Below are 7,694 nucleotides of genomic sequence, written 5' to 3' on the forward strand. Positions count from 1 at the left end.
CTAGCTTGGATTCCGCACTCGCTAGTGGGTTAGTATAACAAGGTTTAGGTTTGTTCTCGATCCTCCGAGAAAAGGGACCTACACCTGGTTAACTGTCACTCGCACTTAATTTCATCGCTTATAAACGTGTTATCATTATCTAGAGGAATGATGTGGAAAAAATAATAATACCACAATGGAAACTCGGAAATTAATATAAAAGCGGACTGAAAATGAATTGGGTTTGATCAAACAAAGTCAGTAATGCTAGAGGCCTTTTGTTCTAGCGACATTCCGTATCTCTCTCTAAGTGGAGACCTGAGTATAAATAGGCACTCTTTGCTTATTAGTATTATAATATGCACTTGTATTTTTACTAGTGGTGCTAATTGCGGCGCATTTACTTGTGTCTTATAAGTATTATCTTTTTTCTTGGTGGACTTGATATTTAAACTCTTTTCGTTTAGCTCCCTGATCCAAAAATTAAAGAAACGCAAGGAGCACAATGACCATAATTGTCTTAAAATTTATAATATTTCATATTGGTCATAACTAAGATGATAGTGGACACTATATTGATATGAACTCACGCTCTTGATGCTTGAACATGTAGCACGTGATTTCTATCATGAGAAATGGATAGCTGATCAACTTGGATCATTACACCAACAACTACTTCCAAGGAAATAGTAGTCCCGCAAAGACCTTGGGGCAAAGCTTTGTGTATCTTAATGCCTTAATGGATGCACGGGCTAGGCTAACTTTCTCGACGAAATGCAAAATACCAATGAATGGATAATTGTACCGTAAAAAGTTTCTGTTTTATGAATGTACGGTAAAAAATACGATACTCCTAAAAAAATTTCTAGATCCACCACTGCTAAGACCTATGAGAATTATCAACGGGGAACTAGCAAAAGTTAACCTCCTAATATTTGACCCTTAATAGTTGTTGGAACTTGGAACTGATGAGAGGACACACACTAGCATTCTTAGTTGACTCAGTATTGAAGATAAGTGATCGTTTATAAGTTCATATGAAAACGGAGTAAGCAATACTATCACGCCTTGGTACAAGGGTCTTAGTCGTATAATGTGGTATGCATTTACTCGTGTATAGTTGGATGAGTATATGTGTATCTGACCAATCATGGTATTCATTTTAGAAAAATAATTGTGGGTTTATGATGATGAGTATGGTGTTAGGTGATACTCACCAAGTTTCTTTTATCCGAATGGAAATCAAATATATTAATATATTGAATAGTCTTATAAAACATAGTAAAAATAATATTTGTGGAATTGTAGCAGGTGTATTTGAATATTGTAATATTTTCAAATGGATTTTGATATGAACTAGTTATTTTCCGATCGCGCGTTGCGGCGGGACCCAATGACTACGAAAGGCGTGTCAGCAACGGCAAACAGATACCGAATATCAAAACATAAATAAAATGACATGGTAATAATAGTCACTCCGTCATAAAAAACGATTTTAAATAACCTAATATATAATAATATGACCCACACGTCCTACATGTTGGAAATTCTGTTGTTTTCAGTTCAGTTATTATGGTGCTAACACATTAAAATATGGATGAGCTTGGTACCGGTAACGGCAGCGAAAATACCAATCCGGAAAATCATCAAAATTAGGTACCGGCACCGAAAATGCTCGGTACAATACGGTATGGTATTTGAAGGTAAAAATCAATAAATACAGGTATGGTGCTAGACCAGTGACGAACCGAAAGTAACGATTCTGAAAACGCCAAAAGGTGGGTACCAAATTGGTACCGAAAATGATTTGGTATAGTAAATGTGGTACCGATACGATGCCGGTTCGTTTACAGGATTTGATACGATTTGCTCATCAATATTCTACACTTCCAAGTTAATTTTACATGCTACAATTCATTCATTACAGAAAAAGACAAAAAAAAAAGCAAAATAAGTTGTTGTGTATATAAAACCTCATTCAAACAAAATACGGTTTACTTACTGTGTGTAGGAAAAGTAATCTAAACGGTGCAAGTACATCCATTGATGCGTTGCTACATGATTTGATGAGTTCGGTACCAACCGGTACCGAAAATACCGTTACCGAAATCCCCAAAAGTGGGTACCGGTACCGAATATACCTAGTATGGTACGGTTCGGTACTGGTCGATACTGGTACGACACCGGTATTTGAGGGTAAAAACCGGTGAATACCTGTACAAAACCGGTACCGAAAATACACCGGTTTGGTAAATTTAAGACCAGACCTGTACCCGATACCATTTACACATCTCTAATTCTAAATAATTCTAAATCTAATTTAATTTTAGTATAATAGTAAACATTGTTCATTGAGTTTAAAGTTTATCATATATAAATTTAAGATCACGTTTTGAATACTGAGCATCACATACTAGCAAGCTATCCCTAAAAGTCTAATGGTTTCAATATTTATTTAATATAAACTATCATGTTTCTCTTTTACTATCATAATTCACAAAATAATATCATAATTGTAGCAATATTTATTTAAATGCTTAAAAGTTGACCGTAACGCCCTTTCTAAATTAAAACGAGAAATTCGGAGATGTGAGAGAACCATAACCTTAGTTACTGATTTCTAAGCATGTCCCTAAAATTTCACTTGAATCCGAGATCTAGAATAGGAGTTATGCTAAATAGCGCAAATTACGGAAACATTAGTAATTAAATGGCGCAATTAGCATAACGCCTATCTAAACCAAGATTTCGACACCAAACCTTTTACACACTGTTGTAAAATAATATTTGGGGAATTTTAAAGATTTTTAATTATTTTTAACCTGCTCATAACCTGCGGTTATGGCAACGGTTCGGTAAATACCGAATATACCCTTTTCGGCCATAACTTGAGTTCTACAAGGTCTTTTGACCCGATTCCAGTTGCTACTGATTTTAAATAATAAATAAAGTATTTTGGACTTTATAAACTGTTCGGGAAACTCAGATTTCCTGTAGAACTCAGAAACCTCTTTATAAATCTTGAAAATGACCGAAAAACCCCTACGGGGCATAAAATAGATTTAAACTCGTTACGGGCATCATGGAAGGTATCCTACTGATACCACAACCTCTTTAAAGCATATTGACTTAGGAAACCTGTGTAAGGCTCTTGCGGTTACCCGTTGCACCTTTTGCGCGCACGGTTCGACAAATGTAACTAGTTTACATAAGTTAGCCGAAACGGGTCAAACCATATTGTTTTGACCCCAAATTCCAGAGTGTGATTATTATACCCATATAAAACAAGTCTTCAAACTTGTTGGGTCACAATCACATTCCATTCACGGTTTTCGCCTTTCACGCGATTGAACCGTAACTATCCTTTGAAACTGACCGGTCTAAGCTACGGCTAAATTAAAGACCCGTTGGGATTCTAATAGGTTATTTTTAAACCTCCGTTCCAGAATAGGAGACCAGTAAAAGCTATCTGCAATTTATTTCGATTTAAGGAATTATACTTGCAAAGGTAAATACTTTTAACTTATTTTCCGTTATACGGGCTCGGGTTACGGTACATAGCGTACCGCTTGATCGAGCATCAAATCTCCATCGTTGAGTGGGTAGTTGAATAATTTGATCGGCTCGTTTAAACAGTCTTGTTTACTTAAAGCCTTTGGGGGGTTAATGACCATGTCCCGGATATCATTGGCATCATCTTACGAGATGGTCACGACCTGAGCACGGGGTGTAGGCGTACACCTGTCAGTGTATAACTCTATATTGTGGTGTCTCTATTGATCTTTAACCCGGACAAGATCCGGGCTACTGAACGCACAAGTAACATGTAATTCGTTCACAAGATTATATACTTAAATAATTCTCCCAAGTTATAAAAGAGTTTGTGCCTTGTGCATCCAAATCAATTTTATTAAACATTTTCCAAAAGTGTCGGTTGAATGTATTTACCAGTGTAAACTAGTGTAAACTGACGTATTTTCCCAAAAAGATTAAATGCAGGTACTAAACGTAATCGGCTGGCTATAGCTCCTTAGCATCTTAAAGAGTCTCGCAAGCTTATGATGCCTTTTGTCTGTTGAACAATACTTTTAATATTTTTGATCCCCTGTGGATACCTTTCGACTATTCGTAATACATTTGATATTACAAACAATGGTTAGAATATAATTATCTTTATGCTTCCGTTGTGCATTCATATATTGTGGTTTGACTATATTGTTACCAACTACGTCACGGTAATCCCCCACCGGGCCCACCGGTGAGACACGTGGAAATCGGGGTGTGACAAAAATTAAAGCCCAAAAACTTCCTCTCATCTCCCAAGCATCTCACCTCTCCTCTCCACCATCTGCTTGCCGCCTGCTCAACCTTACATGGTTCCAGCCCTAATCGACGAACCCTAAACCCTAATCAAACATCATGGTCCCTAAACACATTTGAAGAGGTGATGAAAACCCCTAACCTTCTTTATATGTATCTTGTTGGATTGTGTGCATATCTAGTTTTATATATGTAATATATATATATATATATATATATATATATGTATATTCAAGATTATTGGGGATTTGAAATCTTTGAAAGCATAATAGTGTTTGAAATAGGTTTGTTATTATCCAGATATTATTATGTTGCAGAGACCCTGTAGAAGGTGCGAGGACAGCCATGGGTGTCATCGTTCTCGATCTTTATCGCGGCTTCAGAATCAGCCCCTTTTATCTCGGTAAATTTTCCCTTTTTGACCTAGATTCGTCATTGATTTTTGTGGATTTGTTGGGAATTTAATTTTTTTGTGATTGAGTTATGAAACCGTGGTTTTGTTTAACTTAAGGTTAAAACATTTACATACATACTCTAATAGTTTACCAGTTAGCTTGTTTTCCTTTTGAGATATAAACATCTAGTTTTAATTATTAGTTCCTTTGTTGTGTCATATAATAACAGGGATTAAGAATGTCCAACCCTTTATCACATTCTAGATTTTATCCTCTAATTAATGTTGCTAATGCTAAAGCTGAAAACGCATCGATGATAAGTGCGTAAGTTTTTTTTCCTTTTTTAAAAAATTTTCTTAGTTGCTCGCATAGTTATTAAAGCGAGCGCCCGGGCGTGCCTAGGCGCAAATAAAGCCCCGGGCCCAACAAATCGCCCTGAGTGCGCCTCGCGCCTTTAATAACTATGCTTCAGGTCATAGTTACCAATGCGAGCGCCCTGAGTGCGCCTCACGCCTTTAATAACTATGGTTGCTTGTGGTTTTGTATATTAATATTGATTGTGTATGTTTATATATATGTGTTTAGGACGCTTTGTGCTCAAGGTGCGCTTGACCCGAAGAAGGTTGAAGGGAAGATTTTGTTGTGCTTAAGGTGAGGCAATATGGGTCGGCTTGACAAGGGCATAGTGGCTGCACGTGCTGGTGCTTCTAACATGATTCTTTGTAACGCTGACGCCAATAAAGATGAAATAATAGCTGATCTTCATGTGCTACCAGCGACACACATCACTATGCTGACGGGCTTTGTCTTTACGCCTACCTTAACTCTACCATGTAACAACCATCATTCCAACATGGGCTGGCCCGACCCAACCCATATTTCCACTTCTATTTATCATTATTTGTTGAGCTGCTACTTCCTTGGATACACTACTTAATATACAACCAATTGTTAAACTAAAATATCAAACATGAGAAGGCATCACATATTCCATGTCATAAAAAAATTATAGCTCACTTAATCCAGACTTATAGCATCACTGTTAGTGTCTTTTTGTTAATATTCACAAGTCACTAATACTAAGATTTGTTATGTATATTTTATCTCTTTTTCCATGATAATATTCATAATATTTAATGTTTTAGATTCTCTTTGCTTTAATCATGAAGTAATATCTCAATAAACTAATCTTGTTGCAGATAACTAAGGTGTATGTGAAGTTGTTTTCTCTCATGGGAAGTAAATGGAACAAGGCAACGCAGTTGAACAACTTTATTTTATATGTCATGGTGAGCTGGTATAATTTCCTTTTCTATAATAGTATTTGAAGTGTTTTGTTTAATTAATTATTTATTGCTTATATATGGGTTATAAATTATAAATGACTTTTGTTTTCTTTAAAAGACTTGCATGAAACGGGTTGCTAGAAACTGCTTAAATGTTTGTCATAAAAACATGACACACAAATGCATGTCATGTTAATTTTATGACTCCTCAATCAACGACACGCTTTTGCGTGTCATAATTACCGTTTTATGACACACAGTGTGCGTCAAGAAATGTGTATTTTCTAGTAGTGACATTTTTTACTGTTTTAGATTTATCATGTGACAAACTTTATGATTATAATTTATTCTTGCATGTTTAAGTGATCAATTGCAGAACCATGAAGCATACACTGTAAATGTGGTTGCTAGTTTTTTATCTTCATACAAGGTACTTTAAATCTTATGATAAATTATAATCACTTTGTTTATTTATTTTAATCTAGCTGCTTTTGTAACTATGAATCTTATTAGGATCACTTGGAGCCTGCTATTGCCAATTTGAGGAAGCTGCTACAGAGCTTGAAAGTGTACATTGTGATTGCTTCATACTTCATTATACTCCCTTTATACATTAAAAGTGTCCTAATAAGAATTATGAAGCATTGGTGAAAGTCATCTTATAAGTTGCATTAGTACACTAAATATTCCAAAACGCACAAAATCATTTTATCTAGAGTAAAATGCCATTTTCATCCTTGGGGTTTGGTCAGTTTTCGACTTTCTTCCAAAGGTTTGTTTTTTCGTATTTGGGTTCAAAAGGTTTGAAATGTTGCCATTTTCATCTGGCTCATTAACTCAATCCATTTTTCTCCGTTAAGTCACATGTATTTCTGTCTTTTTTGTTAACTTAAAGGGCAATTCAGTCTAGCGGATTCGGTCAGGGCTATTTTAACTGCTTGTACATAAAATGAAAAATACCGAATTGCCCTTTAAGTTAACAATAAGGCAAAAGTACCTATGACTTAAAGGAGAAAAATGGATGGAGTTAACGAGCCGGATGAAAATGGAAAGATTTCAAACCATTTGAATCCAGATACGGAAAAACAAACCTTTGGGCGAAAGTCGCAAAACTGGCGAACCTCAGGGATGACATTTTACTCAAGTATTTAACCGATTTGATCATGAGTATAGCATAATGCAATAGGGCTTATATGGTAATGTTCTGATAATGTGGAATAGCATAATGTAATAAGTTTGAATAACTGATAGTTTACTAGAGTGCATCCCAACTTAATATATGGCAGACGCAAGTTTGTAAGCTTTTAGATTTTCCATCTCTTGGTCCAGACTGATCCCAAGTATGTTACCATCCAAGGTTTCATTTAATTGGTTGTTTTATGTTTGACTTAAACAAAAATTCGAACTAGTTAACGTTTATGTGTATAGATGTATACATCAATAGTTTGGTATGTATTGGGGAAAATTGGATATGGCAGTAAAATGGAATTTTGATTTGATTTGATTTGAAAATGTTCCATTGGTAAGCTTGATGTATTTCTGGAAAACGTTTTTTGTTTTTGTAAATGTTTTTTTTTTTCAGCAAATGTTTATAAGACGGTGTTAAAAAATATTTGTTTTAATTAATATTTGAGATATTAAAAGACGGTGTTCATCAAGTTTAAGCCGGTGTTAAAATGGGTGCTTTAAGACGGTGTTAAAAACACCGTCTTAA

The 7,694-nt window shown here is 35.4% G+C and overlaps 1 long non-coding RNA gene across 4 annotated transcripts; it reads left to right on the top strand.

Moving 5' to 3' along the window:
• Positions 1-4,275: 4,275 nt before the first annotated feature.
• LOC110917682 lies at positions 4,276-7,348 on the top strand. Of its 4 annotated transcripts, XR_002580775.2 has the most exons (7): positions 4,276-4,423; positions 4,617-4,702; positions 4,924-5,018; positions 5,280-5,527; positions 5,894-5,991; positions 6,344-6,410; positions 6,494-7,348. It is a non-coding gene; the product is annotated as an uncharacterized LOC110917682 (long non-coding RNA). The 4 variants fall into 4 exon arrangements; XR_002580773.2 differs by lacking the exon at positions 4,924-5,018 and having other exon boundaries at positions 4,600-4,702; XR_002580772.2 differs by lacking the exon at positions 4,924-5,018.
• The last annotated feature ends 346 nt before the right edge of the window (positions 7,349-7,694 follow it).

Source organism: Helianthus annuus, chromosome 16 (genome assembly GCF_002127325.2).
Source record: "Helianthus annuus cultivar XRQ/B chromosome 16, HanXRQr2.0-SUNRISE, whole genome shotgun sequence".
Lineage (NCBI taxonomy): Eukaryota > Viridiplantae > Streptophyta > Magnoliopsida > Asterales > Asteraceae > Helianthus > Helianthus annuus.